General features: G+C 34.1%; 1 long non-coding RNA gene and 3 pseudogenes across 1 annotated transcript; 1 reads left to right on the top strand and 3 right to left on the bottom strand.

The window, feature by feature from the left end:
• Positions 1-9,265: 9,265 nt before the first annotated feature.
• LOC120130725 lies at positions 9,266-11,741 on the top strand (annotated as a pseudogene).
• Positions 11,742-15,102: 3,361 nt separating this feature from the next.
• Positions 15,103-15,749, bottom strand: LOC120130727. Its single transcript, XR_005516853.1, has 3 exons — positions 15,624-15,749; positions 15,241-15,527; positions 15,103-15,182 (listed from the first exon to the last, which is right to left on the bottom strand). It is a non-coding gene; the product is annotated as an uncharacterized LOC120130727 (long non-coding RNA).
• Positions 15,750-15,755: 6 nt separating this feature from the next.
• LOC120130701 lies at positions 15,756-17,775 on the bottom strand (annotated as a pseudogene).
• Positions 17,776-18,518: 743 nt separating this feature from the next.
• LOC120130726 lies at positions 18,519-20,245 on the bottom strand (annotated as a pseudogene).
• Positions 20,246-21,368: the final 1,123 nt, after the last annotated feature.

Below are 21,368 nucleotides of genomic sequence, written 5' to 3'. Positions count from 1 at the left end.
CCCTCCAAAACACAAATCTATCCAAACATGATCAAAATTAGATGATTTCATGGTTGTAAATTAATTTACTAAACAAACGAGCTGCGAAACTAAGACCTGTTGCCGGATGGGGAAGGATGTAGGAACGGATATAGGAACGGATGTCGCCGGAGAGAGTGATAGATGGAGATGGAATGAGTTGCGATTTAGGGATTTAGGTTATGAGTTGTTGCTTCTGCGTAGATATATACACAAAAAATTTGTGTTACGAAACTAAAACCTATTGCGAACTTTGAAAATTGCATTGCGATTCTGTATTATCTCGTTGCGAAAGTAAGTATCGCGTTGCGATTTTCCTAATTCACAATGCGAATAAGTAAATCGCAATGCGATACTGACTATCACAACGAGATAATACAAAATCGCAACGAGATTCTGACTTTCGCAACGAGATTCTGAAAATCGCAATCATCTTCAAAATCCCAATCACAACCGGCTTCACCTTTTGGGATTGTTAACTTAGGTGATTTTTAAATGCAAACGTTGTATTATGTGTATTTTATGTGTGCACTTTTAACATTTTCAGTTAGGCATGTATTAGTAACTTGAGTTTGAACATTGCTATGATTTGTTCAGTTGTTATCACTTATTAGACATTCATTTGACTATCGCAACGGGGAAATCGCAACGCGAAAATGGCTATCGCAATTCGAAATGAAAAATCGCAACGCGAAAATGGCTATCGTAACTAGAAAATTGCAATGCGAAATGAAAATCGCATTGCGATTTTCTCGTTGCGATTTTCATTTCGCATTGCGATTTTCATTTCGCATTGCGATTTTCTCGTTGCGATAGTCAATTTCATGTTGCGATAGTCAGTTTTGCCTTCAACATAATGCAGATTGAAAATCAACAAATCAACTATTACATTTCAATCAATTAAACAAGCACAAATAAGAATTATGTACACATCAATTAAACAAATCAACATTTACAAATCATCTTTTACAAATCAATTAAACAATCAAAAAATAATAATAATTCTTATTTCTTCATAAATAATTGAATCAATGAATCAACAACTTTGTGACCCCGTACATCCATTTCATGCAGCTCACTTAAGGATTAACCTGCAGAAACCAAACATTTGCTCAAACAAGACTTCCTACACATCTAAAACCTACAAACAACAAATTATTGAATTCTAGGTACTTAACCAAACATTTTCAAACCAAAAGGAGTATATATGTTAACAAAACTTGCATTTGACTTACCAATTAACAATGGACACTTTCATAAGGCGGATGCAGGTAGGCAGCGTCTCGAATATATTTCTCTAGCCATATAATGCCGAAACCACAAGCCTACTGCAGCTCTATCTCTATCGGTGGGAGGTAGAAACTCTATGCTTCCCGTCGTCAAACGTACCAAGCACAAGCATACGAGAGGACCACAATCCCCTCTGGCTCCCGGCGATTATTGTGGCGCGGTCTCGTCTCTGACAACTATGACATTGAACTTCTTTGGCTTCTTGTGTCCAAAATGAGTCCAATAATTAATCTCATCCAAGAATTTAGCCAAATGAGAGCTCCATCCCTTGATCATATCTCTCAAATCAGACAGTGATATGTAATTTATCATGCTGTCATACACTATTATCTTCAGGGATGGGAGCTGAAGTTGGACGAGAAGCCAATGACGACGTTCCAAAACAGGGATAAACACCTGCAATCATAAGTAATAATTCATTTATTTGCGCACTTATTTATGAACACCTTTAAAAAATTTAAAAAATAAACACTAACCTTATCGGCCTCCCACCATGCAGGATAAAGTTTAGCTTGTCCATTGCCCAACGAAAATGATTCATCTCGTTGATTCTTCAAGTGAACTACGTGAAAAGCCGCCGGCATTATTGTATATCGCAAAATTTTTTTATTTTTCCTAAGCTTCCTTATTATTAGTAGACGTGACACCCACGCATCGATATGTTGTTTTACAAAAAATACATATATTAGTGAATTACATTAATTTTTAAAAAAATTAATCAAAATCATATATAAGACAAATATAAGACTTACCTCCCCATAGAAATAGCCACTGTCTTCAACCCCTAATAGCACACCCCACCAAGACCGATCAAGCAACAAAAACATTTCATCGTTGAGTTTGCTTATGTCAGTGTAACACCCTTGGCTCCGCTCATGTAGATAAAAATCAACTGCGGTCTTAGCCCAAAGGGTATTATCCACAATTGTTTCCGGTAGTTGTCTCCTCTCCACTTCAGATACTAGAAGGGTACTAGCCGGTAACTCATACGAGAGCCAACTCTCATCCATTATGTCCAGAACCGGTGGGGGTTTCTCAATACTTCGATATATTACCCCATATGAATCGGACTCTGGAATGGTGGGAGGGACCTCTTCAACGATGACAGTGGCCTCTTGAACGGTGGGGGGGACTCTTGAGGGAGGATAGGGGCCTCTTGAACGATTGGAGGGGACTCTTGAGGGATGACAGGTGAGTCGGGCTTCTTCTTGCGGAGTCTTCGCACCATTGGGGTGAACGGAGACGTAATAGCACGTCCACGCCGTCTGATGCGTGAACTCCGTCGTGCAAGGAAAACCCGACGTAAAGCATCCACCTTATCGGGCCGCTAAAAAAAATTAATACATAATTCAGTAAATAAACAGACATGATATTAAACAAAGACAAATATGTTTCAAACTAGCATTGTATTCACCCAAGTCATTATTCTATCATAGTTCACAAAATGCTCAGATAACATTCCAGAAGTAAGCACTTATATAAACATTTAAAAGGACAACATATATAAACATTCCAGAAGAAGAATAGTTTACTTTCGCAACACGAAACTTAAAATCGCAACGCGAAAATGTCTATCGCAACGCGGAAATGGCTATCGCAATGCGAAATGAAAATCACAACGACAAAATCGCAATGCGAAATGAAAATCGCAACGACAAAATCACAATGCGAAATGAAATCGCAACGACAAAATCGCAACGCGAAATGAAAATCGCAATGCGATTTGTGTTTCGCGTTGCGATTTTGTCGTTGCGATTTCATTTCGCATTGCGATTTTGTCGTTGCGATTTTTATTTCGCATTGCGATAGCCATTTCCGCGTTGCGATAGTCATTTTCGTGTTGCGAAAGTAAACTATTCTTCTTCTGCAAATTGAAACTTGAATGGATTGCATTACTTCAACCAAAAGACAAAAACAAAACCAAAAACAAATACTAATAAAAATAGTTTAGCAGTATTGGCAGCAACCGAATGAATTACGAGTATGAAAAATCTTAAACTTACCTCGTTGCGTAGAGTATGAACCTCATTCTACAACGATGCTACCATCTCACGTAGAGCGGCTACCTCACCGCGTAATGTAGACACCTCAACACGCCATGCACCATCGTCTTTGCGTTAAGTACTGACCTCCTCACGCAAGGCATTGACCTCATCACGTAACTCCCCTAACTCATCCTGTTGAGGTAGAGGTGGAGAACAGGGAGATAAACGTCGTGGCATCTTTGCCGGTCGCCTATCTTGCGGTGATGGTGAAGAAGAGGCTCGATGATGTGACAGAATAGGTGATGGCTGTCGTTGTGGAGGTGTATAGTCGGGTCGATCAGATGATGGCTCTGGGTGAGGTGATAGCTCTGGGCGAGGTGATGGCTCCCGAAGTGGAGGCTGCTCATCAACCGTTCCATCAAAAAAACGCTTACTAGCTTGCCACCAATCAGTGGCAAGCTCAGCTTCCGTGGGTGTCAGCCTCTGTAGAGGAGTGTTGGCCTCATAACAATATAAAAGCTCAAACAAAGTTAAACGTGTACTAGTAATAACTTGTTTATAAACATATGGTAGTATTTATGTTAACTTACATTATTTATTGTCGTATACCGTAGTAAATCTTCCCATTGCAAGGTCCGTTTCCTCTTCCAGGAAATAGCCTTGGGAATATCATTTGAAGTTTTTATTGCATATGTCTTTATGGCGGGAAAGGCCTCAAATATCCAAATCTACAAACAATATAATAACAAACATTAGTAATTGTTAAATAATTACTTATAATTTTGGAAACATTATATAAAAATTCTTACCTTAAAGGCCCAAATAAAGCATGTCAAAGTGTATTTGGAACCATCGCCATGCAAACTTTTTCGATCATCCAAGGCAGACGATAACTTATTCCATGTAGCTTTCCATAAATACGAGCCTCACGGAAACAGGTTCCACGCATTTAGGTCTTCTACCAATTTGATTAGATCATTTGGAATAGGTTGTCTGGCCTCTCTGCTTAAAAAGCCGGCATGCAAAAGAATTAGAAGGCAGACTCGGACAACGTCGACGTCATCCATCCGAGTAAAACCATCTTTCTTATTCAACAATCTTGTCAGGTCTTCTACGTGTAGATTCGGCCTCTCCAACTCAAGAAAAACCGGGGATAGCCATGATGAGCGGGTAATGTGTCTAGTGTACCGACCTACATCATCGTGTCCGAAGCGTAGACCGGTGATTAAGCAAAACTCCTCCCGCCCAAAACACGTATACGCCGGTGGAAAATCAAACCATATCTCTTCATCACGACGTTGTATAGTCTCTGGTAGATCGCTAGTCATGGTTTGAAGAAGCAGGTGTGTCAACATCGCATCTCCACCGGGATGTTGTACTTTCAGCCATGGCCCGAAGCATGTATCCTCAAACATTTTTCTTTGTGCAGGTGAAAGCTTCGACGCAATTGTTTTGGCCAGGCTGACTTTATTTCTTAAGGTCAATTGAGCCGAATAAAAGTTCTACAAATACAATAAACATACTAAGTTAGATATACCAAAAACTACACTGTGAAGATATACAAAAAACAATAATAAACATAAAGAGTAGTAGTTTATTCTTCAAACTTAAATTTGCAACACTGTGAATTTCGCATTTGTCTTTGTTTTTTGGTTGAAGTAATGCAATTCATTCAAGTTTCAATTTGCAGAAGAAGAATAGTTTCTGAAAATGAAAATCGCAACACGAAAATGACTATCGCAACGCGAATTTGACTATCGCAACGAGAGAATCGCAACGCGAAACTAAAATCGCGTTGCGATTTGCATTTCGCGTTGCGATTCTCGGTTGATTTAATAAGCAATCTAAGTGAAATGGTTAATCTATTATTGAAATTACCAGTAAACTTATCATCAATTTCAATATGAAAAACCTAATAATAATGCAAAAATTTCAAAAAACAAATAATTAAAAAAACTAACCCTCGTTGGTTGATTTGGTTGATTTTCCATTTCTTATTGTGAGGGTGGCTCTGAGAGATGGAGATAGACGGATTTCGCCGGAGATGGGGACGGATTTCGTCGGAGATGGGTGAGAGAGTGAGAGATGGAGATGAGACTGAGTTGTGATTTTAGGTTTTAGGTTATGAGTTGCGATTACGGGATATACTGTGGACGGTTCAGTGTTCCAATATATTAATATTCGTGTTTGGAATTTAAAAATAAAATACTTGGCCAGGATACTAATGACGCTTTGAAAATCGCATTGCGATTATGAATTATCGCGTTGCGAAAGTCAGAATCGCGTTGCGAAAGTCAGTATCTCGTTGCGATTTTGTATTATCGCATTGCGATAGTAAGTATCGCATTGCGATTTTCCCAATTCGCGTTACGATTTACTTATTCGCATTGCGAATTGGGAAAATCGCAACGACACTGTAGACCATCGCAACGCGATTTCCAACTATCGCAACGCGAAATGCAACGCGAATTTGTGATAATGGAGATCGCGTTGCGAATTAGCGATCGCATTGCGATTTTGTTGGTCATTTTGGCAAATCCGGAAAAAGTTGGTTAAAATCGTATATTATATGGGATTTTTGGTCACTGAGGCGATTTTCTCTATTTTCTCACACTTGGTCGCCATTTCCTCAACCAACCGTCGTTCAATCTAAATAAAATAATAATAAGGGTAAATTACACATTTAGTACCTAAATTATCAAGTTTGATCAGTTTAAATATATAACTTTCAAATTTTCAAAAATATACCTAAAGTTTATTTTTATTTCATTTTAGTGTCTTGTTCAAAATTTAATGTTAAGTTTTGATTTTTTTTTGAAAATTTAGGTACTAAATGTGTTAAGTTTTTATCGGTGGATTACTAAAATGAAACAAAAATTAAACGTTATATATAATTTTGATTTTTTTTGAAAGTTTAAGTATTAAAACAAATCAAAATTAATAGATTATATACTAAATGTGTAGTTTACCCTAATAATAATAACTAAACTTATTATTTTAATTATCTTCAATAACTATATATATAAACATTAATTTTTGTATAATAAAATATTACCATTTAAATTAAAATTCAATCAAATATGAATAAAAGAGTTAATTGCATCATATGTCCTCAAATTATGACTCTCATTTTAAATTGATTGTTAAACTTTTGAATGTTTCAATTTCATCCCTAAATAATGACTCTTATTCTAAATTAGTTCTAAAACTTTTGAACATTCTAATTTCATCCTTAAATTATGACTCCCTTTCTAAATTGATCCCTAAACTTTTGAATAGTCCAATTTCATCCCCAAATTGACCCAAATATGTAATTAGTTTCAATCATAATTTAAACTAAATTTTGCTTTCCTCCAAACATATAGTAATATAACTTGGCCTAACAATTTTATGAACGAGGAATGTGAATAGAATATACATGTAGGTTGCCATGAAATTGGAATGCTAAAAAAGTTTGGGGACCAATTTAGATAGATGGCCATAATCTGGGGTTGAAATTGAAATATTCAAAAGTTTGAGGACTAATTTAGAATGATAATCATAGTTTAGGAATGAAATTAAAATATTCAAAATTTTAGGGACCAATTTAAAATAAATGTTATAGTTTGGAAACTTGTGATGCAATTGACTCTTAATAAAATTTAATTCAATACATATAATTTTTTTTATTAATCTAGGGTAAGTACAAGACTTTATATGTTCATATATAGCTCTTAACCTTTTGACATTGAATGCTCACACTCTTGACTTCTATGATGCTCGAACTCGAATCATCAAAGAATAATAATAATTTATTTATCACAGAGATCACCTTTTATGATTGAATGGATATTAAAAAGTAACGGTGCATATTAATTATTAACGTCGATTGAATTATACTGTAATTAGTTGGTATTTTTCGAATGAATCAGTTAGAATACATATCATTCAATTTCATTAGTTAAAGGAATTTATGGATAGTGTAGGAATTCATCGGACATTAATTTTTAATGTTTAGTTAACTAAGATAAGTACCAACTATACTTTCTATTTTTTTTAATTAATCATCGGTATTCAATCTATTGACCGACTAAATCATATCGAGTTTTGCAGAGACTCGTTACCCCCTGATCTTGTTTAAAGAATTTAGTGATTCATCCAACGAAACCAACCGATGGTTGATTTTTCAAAATATATTTTGATCTGAATTAGAATAAAATTGAATTAAGAATCTATATAAAATGTTGTTGACGAAAATGGGTAAAGAAAACAAAAGAACACGAGAATTTTACGAGGTTCGACAATGTGCTTACGTCCTCGGTGCCTAGACGGCGCTAAAAATTTTATTCAATGATATTTTAGGTCTAAGTTACATCTCTATATATTGAGCCATACCTAACAAATGTCACAACCAAAACCTCGTCGGCACTAACTTCATAAACTCAATATATTGAGCATCCCCAAGAAAATACCAACTATATAGTTGTTAAGATTTGCTGGCTGATGAAACGTAAAATATCTTGAACCGCGCTAAGAAAAGATCTTACTGCGTACTATAAAAACATGAGCTGACGTAAAACTTTATATTAAGAAACGAAATTAAATTTAGAAAAATAAATTAAATTTTAAAATAAATAAAAATAATTTTTTAATAAAAACTATAAAAAAAATTAAAATATAGATTTTCACCCGCTCCTCGATCCATCGGTCCATCCTTGATGGTGAGCGGGCTTTATGAAACGGGATCGTGGCCTCCATGTGTACATGCAATTGGAACTATATTGACCAAAAACCATCATATAATATAAATATATTATCGGATTGCAATATATTAGGGATGGGAATTAAGCTAAGAGAACCCCTTTTTGCGCGTGCCGATGCCACAGTCAAATTATAGCTCATGGTTTCTCCTTTTGAACCCACATTTCCGGCAGTCGAGTCGAGTTCGAATATTATTGAATTCGATTTGCCTCAAAAATTTTAAAATGGATCTCGACTTGGTTCAAAAATTCATGAGCATAAAATTTTTAAGTTGACTCGAATACCAAATCATGAATTAAAATTCAAAAAAGCTCGAAATAAAAAAATCTTAAACATAACTCGGTTAAAGCTCAAATTCGAAGTTGATCCTTAAGTACATGAAAACCTTCTACGATATTTTTCTCTCAAAATAAGCACATAAATGTTACTCCCTCCGCCCCATAATTTGTGACTTATATTGATTATGCATATAGTTTTAGGAGATATATTTGAATAAGGGAAATGACAAAATTATCTCTAAAAGATGATTAATAGATATAATAGATTTGATTTGATAGATGTAAAAGAGTGTGACATGTAAAGGAAAAAAAAAGGAAATGTAATTGTTTACTGACTTTTCTAGTAGGACATTTTGAACAAGACAATTTTAAAAATTCAAAAGAGACACATTTAGATGGAAAAGGAGTAATAATTTAATTTTTTAAAAATAAAATTTTAATATATAATTTTTTTTCGAGTTGTTCGTGACCTTTTCGATTCAAGTATCAAGTAGTTCGTTTCGGCTCGTTAAGAACTTGAGTCGAGGCCATTCGAGTTGACCTTTTATCAAACATTGACCGAGCCGATTTGGAGTTGCTCACTGTCAATCTTATATCACTTACGGCACTAGGTGGCAGTCTAATTAATACAAACACTACCATCTCGTTAGTGCTTAATTATGAATTAAGGGAATTATTAAGGAATTAAACTTGAATAAGAGGGGGTGGGACAAACCCTAATTTTAAAAACGGGGGAGAACAGCGGCGGCCAGCAAGGGTTGTCGATTCCCTCTTTCTTTTTCTTTTTCAGCACGCAGGAAAATAACAAACCTTGTCGTCAACTATCCCAGCAAGTTAGGATAATCCAGCTCACAGGTATTGCCACGTTTCCACATCCCCAAGCTTAGTTCAACAGTAAAAACCGACAGTGCACTCTTACGTTAACATTATTAATACCCTCCAAACACTCTCCTTTCCCCCTAACGTTGCTGTTAATATCATTATTGTTCGAAGAATCAAACCGAACTCGAAAAACCCAGGAAAGAGAAACAATTAGAGAAAGAAGGAAAGAGACATGGAAATTGGGCTGAATACGAAAGGAGGAGGGGGAGATCATGTCGGAGGCTGCGAGGAGGAGAAGATGGGGTTTGAAGAGACTGAGCTGAGGCTAGGGTTGCCCGGCGGCGGAGGAGACGGCGGTGAAGTGGTGAGGAAAAGATGATTCTCCGAAACTGTTGATTTGAAGCTTAACCTTTCCTCCAAGCAGGATACCTCCGGCATCGATCCCGATGAAGGGAAGTTGACTGGTTTGGCTGCAACTGATCCTGCTAAGCCTCCAGCCAAGTAAGTTGTAGTTCCATCCCTTTCTTCTTCTTCTTCTTCCTGTTAAAAGTTATTCTGGGTGTTTTTTTTTTGGGTGGGGGGGGGGGGTTTAATAACATAAATGATTTTAGAGCGCAAGTTGTGGGATGGCCACCAGTGCGATCATTCCGAAAGAACATGTTAGCCATCACCGCCACCCAAAAGAGCAGCAGCGACGAGAGCGGCGGTGAGAAGGCGGCGTTCGTGAAGGTGAGCATGGACGGTGCGCCTTACCTCCGCAAGGTGGACTTGAGGATGTACACTAGTTACCAGCAACTTTGTGTGGCCTTAGCCAAGATGTTCAGCTCTTTCACAATCGGTTAGTAAATTATTCACCACTTTTACTCACTCAGTGCTGCATTTCAAATTTTGGTATGTGTGGGTAGTAAAATTTAATTTATATAACAAAATATTATTAAAATATACAAATGATCATTAAAATTTATCAAAGTATTACTAAATGATCATTGAAATTATTGAACTATTATAATATAGTCCTCAAATTTATCAGAATTTATCATTATTTTATAATTTGCAGTGATTAATTAATAACAATGTTGATGAAAAATGAAGGAAGCTGTGGATCCCAAGGAATGATGGATTTCATGAATGAGAGCAAGCTTATGGATCTGCTTAATGGCTCTGATTATGTTCCTACCTATGAGGACAAAGATGGTGACTGGATGCTTGTTGGTGATGTCCCTTGGGAGTATGCACCCCTTGTCCTTTCCCTAATTCACTTGGTCCTTCCAAATTTACTCATTATCAGAGATAAATCTTCTCAATTTAACAACTTCAATCTTTTTCACATAAATAATCAAATTATTATTATTTTTTAATTCAGGGTGTTCGTTGAATCTTGCAAAAGGCTGGGTATAATGAAAGGAACCGAGGCAATCGGGCTTGGTCGGTATTTTTAAAAACAGTAAATTACACCAAAGTCACTAAATTTAGATAAATTTTATTTTCACCACTGAAGTTTGAAAATCACGATCACCGACGTTATCGAAATAACCGTTTTGTTATAAATTGATAATGTTAGTGACTGTAACGTAATCTTTAAAAGTTCATCGGTGAAAACAAAATTTTATCCAAACTTGAGTGATTTATTGGTGTAGTTTACCCAATTTCTTTTGAGTTTATTTAATTTGATTATTAGAATAATTAATTTTAGGGTAATTACACATTTAGTATCTAAACTATCAGTTTTGGTCCGTTTTAGTACTTAAACTTTTAATTTTTTCAAAATCATACCTAAAGTTTAATTTTTATTTCATTTTAGTACCATCGTTAAAAACTTATTTTTGTTTCATTTTAGTACTCACATTCAAAATTTAACGTTAAATTTTGAAAAAATTAAAAGATTAGGTCCTAAAATGGACCAAAACTGATAGCTTAGTTACTAAACACATTAAGTATATAAAGACGGGGTACTAAAACAAAATAAAAACTAAACATTAGGTATGATTTTGAAGAAATTGAAAGTTTAAGTACTTAAACATATCGAAACTGATAGTTTAGATACTAATTACGTAATTTACCCTAAATTCTAACACAAGAAAATGTTGGTGGATTTAATTTCAGCACCAAAAGTAGTGGAGAAATGCAAGAAGAGGAGCTGAAGGGAGATAAGAGAGTGACCTGCTCTTGTTAATCTATGTGGTCGCGTGTTGGATGCATGGCCACATCATCATTATCATCATAAAATATAAGAGGCAACATATAGATGGATAGATAGATGGATGGATGGATGGATGGATGGATGGATGGAACATTTTGACTTTATTACTTCTATCATTATTAATAATTATGGTGTTTTTGTGTTAATTAAGCATTAATATATATAATATTATAAGTTAAATGTGAGACATAACGGTGGTAATTAAGTATTTGATGTTATGGAAAATGGACAGAAACATATGACTATTACTGTATGTATGGCGGCAAGAACTCTGGGCTGTCGTATTTTGCTTTTGTTTGGTGTTATTAAGCTTTGCTCTTAGTTATTATTCATTATGGCTTTGCTTAACATAAAAACAATACTTGTTATAAATAAATGAATGAATAATGTATATGTTTGTAGTTATAAATTTATTATTTTGTTTTTCTGTTCTTCTATTATTTGTATTTTATTTTACGGTAAACTACTCATTTAGTATTTAAACCATTAATTTTTGATCCGTGTTAGTATCTAAACTTTTAATTTTTTCAATCATATACTTAACATTTAGTTTTTGTTTCATTTTAGCATCCCACCGTTAAAATCTTAATGCGTTTAGTACCTAAACTATCAATTTTAGTCCGTTTTAGTACCTAAACTTTTAATTTTTTTTCAAGACTTAACGTTAAATTTTGAACGGGATACTAAAATGAAACAAAAATTAAACTTTAGCTATGATTTTGAATATATTAAAAGTTTAGGTACTAAAACATATTAAAACTGATACTTTAAATACTAAACACGTAATTTACCCTTTATTTTGTTGAGAGTAGTGCGTAGGTCGGAGGAAGAGGGCCTTTGGATTTGGAAATGGAAAGGGCAACAATGTAATGTGGGCATTTATTAATGCCCATTGGCTTTTGGTCAGGCATGTCGATAAATAGTAGTATTTGACTTTTATTCTTTAGTTGAATAAAAAAATTAATTATTTTCATAACAATAATAATCAGTGAATATTCAACATAAATAAAACATTATTGATATTCAACAAGCGAAATAATTATTTAATGGACAAAAAATTATAATAGGTCGATTGGTCGATCATAATTCACTTTTAAATTGAACAGATGGGAGCAATTTATAGGATAAATTATGCATTTGGTACCTAAATTATTAGTTTTTTAGGTACTAAACACGATAAGTTTTCAACAGTGAGATACTAAAACAAAAAGAAAAATTAAACGTTAGATATGATTTTGAAAAAAAATAAAAGTATAAATACTAAAACATACCAAAACTGATAGTTTATGTACTAGGGTGCGTTTGGTTCACGGAATGTAAGATTACAAGTGGGAATAAACGATTACTAGGGAATATGATTACTGAGAATGTTGTATTTTGTGTTTGGTTGGTTTAGCAGGAATGTAAGATTATCGTGTTTGGTTAAAGGAATAAAAGATTATTGGAATGTATATTTGACCAAATTGTCCTTATTATATATTTGTATAATATTACAAATTATAAAATATTTATATATTTTCTTTAAAAAATTAAATTCGTAATATTTATATAATTTTTTTTACAAAATTAAAAATATAAAAAAGGTTTAATGAAAGGGTAATTTTTTTTAATTCTTGAACTTCATATAAAATTTTAATTATAGATTTTTTTTATAAATCTAAAATAATTTAAGGATAAATTTGTAATTTAACCTTCGTAGAATTTTTATTATTCAATGACAAAAGAATGATATTTTTTTAAAAAAATAATAATTTAAGGACATTTTAATCCAAAACGCCGGTAATGTTACAATACCTAAGGGAAGGGAGGTAATGACATTCCCGGTAATATACTCCAAAAAATCTACTATTGGTAATAAAACATTACCGGGAATGAAATTCCCGGCCAACCAAACATGGGAATGCCACAATCCTTGAACCAAACACCCCCTAAATGTATAGTTTACTCTTTTTTATAACAATAAGGGAGAATCCTTCTGTTCTTCATATAGGATATCACCTATATAATAATCATTTTATATAATAAAATTCATATGACATCCCAATATATATTGATTTGTTTATAAATATTAAATAATTAATTCTAATATATTATCATATTATATTTTTTTGTATAATTAAATAAAAAATAGTAATTGTTTAGTATTACATGATTATCACCGATAGGCTTATATAATATTGGAACTGACAACTCTGATGAATCCCTCGTACATTTGACGATACCATATCATTGATGAAATTTCTTCACGGTTTTAACTTTATGGTAAACTCAACATTTAGTACTTAAATTATCAATTTTAGTCTATTTTAGTACCTAAACTTTTATTTTTTTTTCGAAATTATGCCTAACGTTTGATTTTTGTTTCATTTTAGTATATCGCCGTTAAAAATTTAACGCATTTAATACCTAAACTATCAGTTTTAGTTCGTTTTAGTACTTAAACTTTTGATTTTTTCAGAATTTAACGTTAAATTTTGAATAGGGATAATAAAATGAAACAAAAAATTAAACTTTAAGTATGATTTTGAAAGGTAAAAGGGTAAGTTTTACTCATTTTGTAGACCCAATTTATAACTTATGCCCTTATCATATTTTCGCATCAATTTAGCCATCAAAGTTGCTCGATTGCATCATTCTATACTCTACCCCTAATTTAAAACTCTAAATTACAAATCTTAAACCCTAAACCCTTAACCATAATCTCATAACCTAAACCCTTAACCATAACCTCATAACCTAAACCCTAACTTATGATTTATAATTTAGAGTTTTAAGTTAGGGTACGATATACAATGATGCAATTAAACAACTTCAAGAGTTAAATTGATGCGAAAATATGATAGGGACGAAAATAATAAATTAGGTCTACTACAACGCAAATGTGACCGTTAAGTCATTTTGAAAAAATTAAAAGTTTAAAGTACTAAACATACCAAAACTAATAGTTTAAATGCTAAACACATATTTTACCCTAACTTTATTCATTTGGACTGGGATTCATTAAAGGGGAGAAGAAAACAAGATGCAACAATGACAAATTTATATAATCCCTTTTAGAAATAAAAGTTAGTTACAATTTATAATTTGATAAAAATTATATTTTCATATTCCAATAAAAAATTGTTTTTTTTTAAAAAAAAAAAATTCATCACATTAATTTAAAAACAACACTTCTCTTTCCCTCTTTTATAAATTTGACTCTAGACCTTTAGAAAGTGTCAAATTTGACCCTTAATCTTTACTATCCTCCATTAACAAAAAGGAAAACAAAATAGCAATTTGATTGTGCATTGCAGACCATTGATATTTCAAACAAAACCTTAAGGGTAAATTACATGTTTAGTGCCTAAATTATCAATTTTAATCCATTTTAATACCTAAACTTTCAACTATTTCAAAATCATACCTAAAAGTTAATTTTTGTTTTATTTTAGTACTCCATTTAAAACTTAACATTATTTTTTTTAAAAAAATTGAAAGTTTAGATACTAAAATAGACCAATATTGAAAGCTTAGGTTCTAAACATGTTTAGTTTTTAACGAGGTACTATAATAAAAAAAATCTAAACATTATGTATGGTTTGAAAAAAAATTGAAAATTTAAATATTAAAACAGACTGAAATGATAGTTTAAGTACTAAATGCATAGTTTACCCAAACATTAATCACCTTTGGTTTTTGTTTTTGGATAAAAAGAAACACAAAGTCCTCCATAAAGGACATATATTTATTAGAGACGTGGTAGATAACTATTCAGGACATATATTTATTACAAAAATGGAGATTTTAGTCCACAAGCACATTGCATTGCCGTTCCATTACCCTCCTCCGTTTATTATCATCACTTGTCTGCAAAAGAAAACAAAACACACTTCATCATGGCAACCATCATTGATAGAAACATTACCTGTTGACTCAGACAATCCGGTGCACAAACCCTCTTGGAGCCGTTGGCCAGTCGCTTACATTGAAATCGGTTTTCCAGAGATGCCATGTTATCAATCACTTATGATGAGAACAACAGGAAAAGAATCGTAAATAACGGCGAAAATGAATGAGATTATCGTTGCCGTTTGAAGATTTGATTTAGCATGTAGAAAATGGAGCTCAATGAAACTATATTTTCCTACCTGGCCTTTGATGGCTCTGCCGCATGCACATTATGTAAACTTGGGCATTGAAGGAGCAATCTCTCTGTGAAAACAAATAGTTTATTCGATAGTTGTTAAATCATACGAGCTGAACATACTCAACTGTCCAAACTAGCAGATAGATTAAAGCTTAGCATACCCGGATGCAAGTTTTTACAAGAGTTGAGGTTAAGGTCGTTGAGTTCCGCCGAAATCAAACATAAAGCCTGGATTGAGATTCACAAAAAAGAACCACATAGGATATTAAGAAGAAACTAGCAACGTGCTCAAGATTAGGGACTAAAAGAGCTTATATCTAAGCAAGAACAACCCCACAAGCTGATTTTTTTTAGTCGGTTGTGTTTGATGATAAGCATCTGGTACATAAGGTGCAGTTTATTGTTCAATGCGTTAGGAAGTTGATTGTCACCATCTCCATCACTAGGTGAATTCTGGGAATCAGGATCACATATGGTCATCCCGCAATCCATGAGTTCAAGACGAGGCAGTTGAGATGTGACAAACTGAATTCCACCTGAGAAATGCAGAGAAACATGTTAATGAGTAGCTTTAGGGTAGAATATGGCATTTACAGGATATGTATAGCTGTGCCGGAGACATAGGTGTGAGCCGAAGACACGAGGATTACTTGAAGTTATGTTGGGACAAAGAGCAAGGAGTCTTGACAATGTGTTCGGGAAAACATTGCAGATAATTCCAATGCCACCGTTATTGATGCTAGACCTGAAATGAAGCAGCGAGCATCAGGAATATGTTGCTAAAGATCAACTGACAAATAAAGTAACCCCTTAGAACCAGCTCACATACCCGCTGAGATCAAGCAGTTCTAATCGTGAATAGATAGATGCGATTGCAGCAACAGATGCATCAGTGATTTCTGAGCCGAGAACGAGTGAATGCATTTGCAAGCCCCTGAAAGAAAAAAGTTAATAAACTAGTGATTATTTACCATCTAAATGCAGATATCCATGAAACAAAACATGGCATTGCTAGAAAACTGAACAAAGCAAGCCCAGTTAATCACTATGATCCTGATAAGGCAAAGCAATGCCTGCAGATTCATAAAGGTTCAACAAACCTCAAATTAGCAGCTGTAAGAGAAAGCACAACAGCATGTGAAAGCCGAACTGATGCAATGTGTGTTTTGCAATTTCGGACAAGTTCTGCCCATTCCATCAACCATGGTTGTAAGATCGGTAGTATCGTTTTCTTGGCGAGAAAACTCTAAGGATATCTCTTTCAAATTGGGACAGTTAAAAACCTACAATAGAAGGCACATATGAACACAAATTGACTCACAGGCAACAAAAAAAAAAAACTTGAAAATACAAAAAGTACCTGATGAAAATCTTACCATCTTCAGAAAGCCAGAGAATTGTAAAAATTCGACCATTTACTGATTCTTTATCAAAAAGTTTCCAACCCTTTGTTAGTTATTGCATCGGCTCTAGCTCTCAAGTATTGGGATTCCTTTTATCTAAGTTTTACAAAAATATCACAACTGGAAGAGTGCTTAGATCAAACACTGGTAGGCAATTTTCGTGTTACTGCTTAGATGTCATTATATTATAGCCAGGTTAATTCTCATTTTATGAATTTATTTTGATCTTCGTTGATATCAACCGATCCAACCAGTAGAAGCCTAGATCTGTTAAAGTTTGGCATAGACCTGAACCTTTGCATCTTAAGAGAAAGTCCAACAAGCCTGGGGCATTTCTTTAAAACCGATCCCATGAATCTGAGCTGACCCTTAGGTGGGACCATAAGTCTCAGCTCCTCCACAGCCTCTTCGTCGTTTTCCTCCAAACTTTACACACTCCTGCAGCCGCCAACATCCCCGGCGGCGGCAATCTCCTCAAGACCTCCAACAAACACCCAGCCGGCAACCCACCGGAGACCATCTCATCATCCGGATCAAGATCCGCACCCGGATGAGAAGAATTATAGCTGTCCAAATCGCGTTCCGGCGAGTCACAGCGGATGTCGACGTCGGAGGTGCGAGGACTGACGCAGGGGCGGAAGCTGAAGCGGACGGGACGCGGATGAGGAATTTTCAACGGTAGTGACGGTGGCTGGACTCGAGGTAGGAGTGGTAGTTGAAGTAGGGGTGGCGCCACTGCTGACTTGGCAAACATGGCCTTTCTTGGGAAGCCCACATCTGCCCCAATTGTAACTGCCGCGTCGTTTGGCCTCCTTGAAGTCGAAAACCGCGGCGGAAGAGTAGGCGGAGGCGAAGACGAAATGTGGGGCTGTGGGCAAATTAACCCATTGGTCAACAAACTATTACTCATTTCTATATTTTAATCACCAAACTATACTTTAACTAATTCAATAATCACGTGTCATTATCTTATAATTAATATAATCATTAATTTTTTAATGATGAATAATTAAAATATAATCAAAAGTAAACATTAAGTATAATTTTGAAATAAAAAATAGTTGAATGATCAAAATGAAACAAAAGTAATAATTGGGTACTAAATGTGTAACTTACCCTTATTATCATTGAGGTTGTGAGATGTACTTAGGGATTGGCATGGATCGAATCAAATTTTCGGCCAACTCAACCCGAAAGTGTATATGCTCCACCTAAAACCCCTCAACCTGAATTTAGGAGTGACTTCACCCAATCCAAACTCAACCCGATTTTTTGAGATAAAACTCGACCTGACCCGGAATAAATATAAAAGAATATTATTTTTATTAAAAAAATAGAGATCTAATTGAAAAAATAATATATAAAATATTATTATTGTAATTATTCATAAATATATAAGGTAAATTTACATTATTTTTATAGTCAGATTGAGTATTTTTACAATAAATCCGAACCCACCCAACCCGAACGCATTTAAAAAAAACGTTGATGTCGATTTCAAGGTTTTTGTTCTTATATTAGTCTGAATAATCCAAGTATAAAATTGTGACAAATAGACATGAAGCTTTCTATTTAGCAATTTCAAATCTCCAAGCACATGGCGCTTATGTACTCCGGACATTAGGGAGAAGAGTGGGAAACACACACCGCAGGTGGCCAAAGCAAGTTTTGATAAAAGTTCATTTGAAGTGCCTGGTTTTGTTACGTAACTATAAACATCTATGACCAATAAAGCATCTAATAAGTTTACGAGCCTGTAAACTTAAGATTCATCGTCGATCATTTCTGCTTCCTCCCACCATGAAACCGGCCCTAAACCATCGTGGTTTAGCGATCCCTGAAATGAATGAAAATAAGATATCAATCACAGAACTAAATATTTGGCACCTACGGTGAAACAAAAGTTACACAAGTGTGGTTATCTTAGTTCTATTTGCTGCATGGTTGGCATTCCAGAGATGGATTTGGGGGGTATTCAGTGTGCTACTGGGTTTAACCTTGGAAAGCTCCAAATCAGGTACTTGGGAGTACCATTGGCCACTCGAAAGCTTACTGAGAAAGACTGCCGACCTCTCATTGCAAAGATTAGGAGCAAGCTGAATCATTGGTCAAATAGCCAAGGAGAGATGCTTCGGGGAGAGAAACCTAACACTACGGGCAATGATGGAACAATAATTGTGAAAAGATGAACTTACAGTGATCACCATTGGGGCAAATGGTTTCGAGTTTTCTGGCTGTTCAAGTGGAATTGAATGATAAATAACACTCTGAACTCGAAATTTAATCTGTGATTAAGAAGATCTCAACTCACTAAAGGTAAAATATCAGAAGTTAATGAAATTTTTGCAACAATATCACAACACATACCGGATCTCACCCATCAATAACAAATCGCGGTTCATCCTACTGTTTTTCTCCTCCTCCGAAGTCTCATATCCATCTGCCTTGATTTCTGCAATCCTCAAAATAACAAGGAGCACATTAGACGTACATACCAGCATAAAGAGAATAATAAATTAAGGAAATTTAAGGAGTTGTAGGTTCTAACTCTGGTTATATCAGAGCGGAATAAACAATCAACTAGTTCTTACCTAGTATTAGGGACAACTTCGAAGCGAGATGGATTCGGCAATTGGTCGACAGGTATGTAAATGTCATAAAAAAAATCCAAGTGACACTCCAAATTACAGAACCTTGTAGATAGCCATAACCTTCAAAATTCATTGAAGTGAAACAAAGATGAATCTTCTAAAATCGTAAATATGATTGACAATAGTTACTCAAAGAAGATATATGAAATAATGAACTTTGATTTGTCTGCACCAAATAATAAGAAAAGTATCCTTTTCCAGACTTACAGCGCAAGCCATTAGCATCAGATTCTTTAAGTGCTGCAACGATAACTTCTCTGATAAACGGACGAAACACGATCAATCTGAATTCAACCTACCACAACAGTGAAAAAGGAAAAACAAAAAAAATCGTCAAACTTCAGAGAAACAATAAAACAAGCTAATATTTCTTGCATACAGCAACTTAATACCCAAAAAAAGAGAGGCATTACCGTATAGGTGGAAGCACCATACCCGGGGAAGACAAAGCCACCTTTAATTGACCTGATATCATATACCGAAATACAGTCCTAACTTCGCAATAACCTATAATATAATTCACGAGCATTCATCAATCATTATCAAAGCATAGTTAAAACCAAAGAAAACCCCCCATTGAAACAATGAATACGTTGGCAGATTTACGGTACAACAAAACTTATCAATGAAAAGGGATCCCAACTCTGCCTTAATAGCCTCATCAAGAGGAAGGTGAAGAAAATGGGGCGGTAACCGCAAAGTGTGTTCGATTAAGGTAAGATAGAACATTTCCTTTAGCTATCTTTAACGTTTTCAAATTTTCAAGAGTCTGAGAATCAAAACAAAAACAAAAACAACCTTATGAACATGTACATTGAGGCATCATTCCGAACATGTGATAGGCAGTAAAGTGCAAACAGTAGATTTGACAGTGTAGAAACTCGAGAATATTTTTTAAGCAAAAGTGAAGGAAAAACAATGAAACCAAACGTACCGCTCGCCGGAGAAGTTGACCGTGAAGCAAGCTTGGAAAGCATTCGAGAAACAAAAGATCAAGTACAAGACACAGCCTTGTTTTCTCTTGGCCGCAAATGAGCTCTAATTTCAAATATTGCCGCAGTGTAGTATATATACAGGGTGGTAATGAAATGGAACTACGGACGAAGTGAGAATCTAATTTAATAAAATATATTTTAATTAAAAATAATATTTCAAATTTATTTTGATTTAAGTGTTATAATATAGTATTGTTTTAAAACTTATTTTGATTATTAATATATCTATTTGTACTTTGAATTAACTCTGAATAATGTTCGAATTTTATCATCTATAAAATAGTGCATGTATGTTCTTAATTTAAATTTATTTTGATTCAAGTCTCTTTATATATGGGTTATTTTGATTTAGATTCAAAAAAACTTTTGATTTGTTGATTTGTATTTTAGGGTAAATTACGTGTTTAAAATTTAAACTATTAATTTTGGTCTGTTTTAGTATTTGATTTTCAATTTTTTCAAAACCATACCTAAAGTTTAGTTATTGTTTCATTTTAGTATTCGCTGTTAAAAACTTTAATTTTTATTTCATTTTATCAAAATTTAACTTTAAATTTTGGAAATAATGAAAGTTTAGGTACTAAAACGAGTCAAAACTTATAGTTTATGTACTAAATGTGTGCAGTATAGTAAGATGAAATCAAAACTAAATGTTTGTATAATTTTGAAAAAAATGAAACTTTAAGTAAAACGGATTAAAACTGATAGTTTAGATACTAAATGCATAGTTTACCATGTATTTTATAATGATTAATTATGATTATATCATAGAGAAGTTGCGGCGAATTCCCTGTTGTACATGTTAATGTAAGCCCAACAAGCATCAAACGGGGGAACAATGGAGACAAACAAAAATA

This window comes from Hibiscus syriacus, unplaced genomic scaffold (assembly GCF_006381635.1).
Source record: "Hibiscus syriacus cultivar Baekdansim isolate YM2019G1 unplaced genomic scaffold, ASM638163v2 tig00110548_pilon, whole genome shotgun sequence".
Classification (NCBI taxonomy): Eukaryota; Viridiplantae; Streptophyta; class Magnoliopsida; order Malvales; family Malvaceae; genus Hibiscus; species Hibiscus syriacus.
The sequence above is the reverse complement of the archived record's forward strand: the minus strand, read 5'-3'. Positions and strand labels throughout refer to the sequence as shown.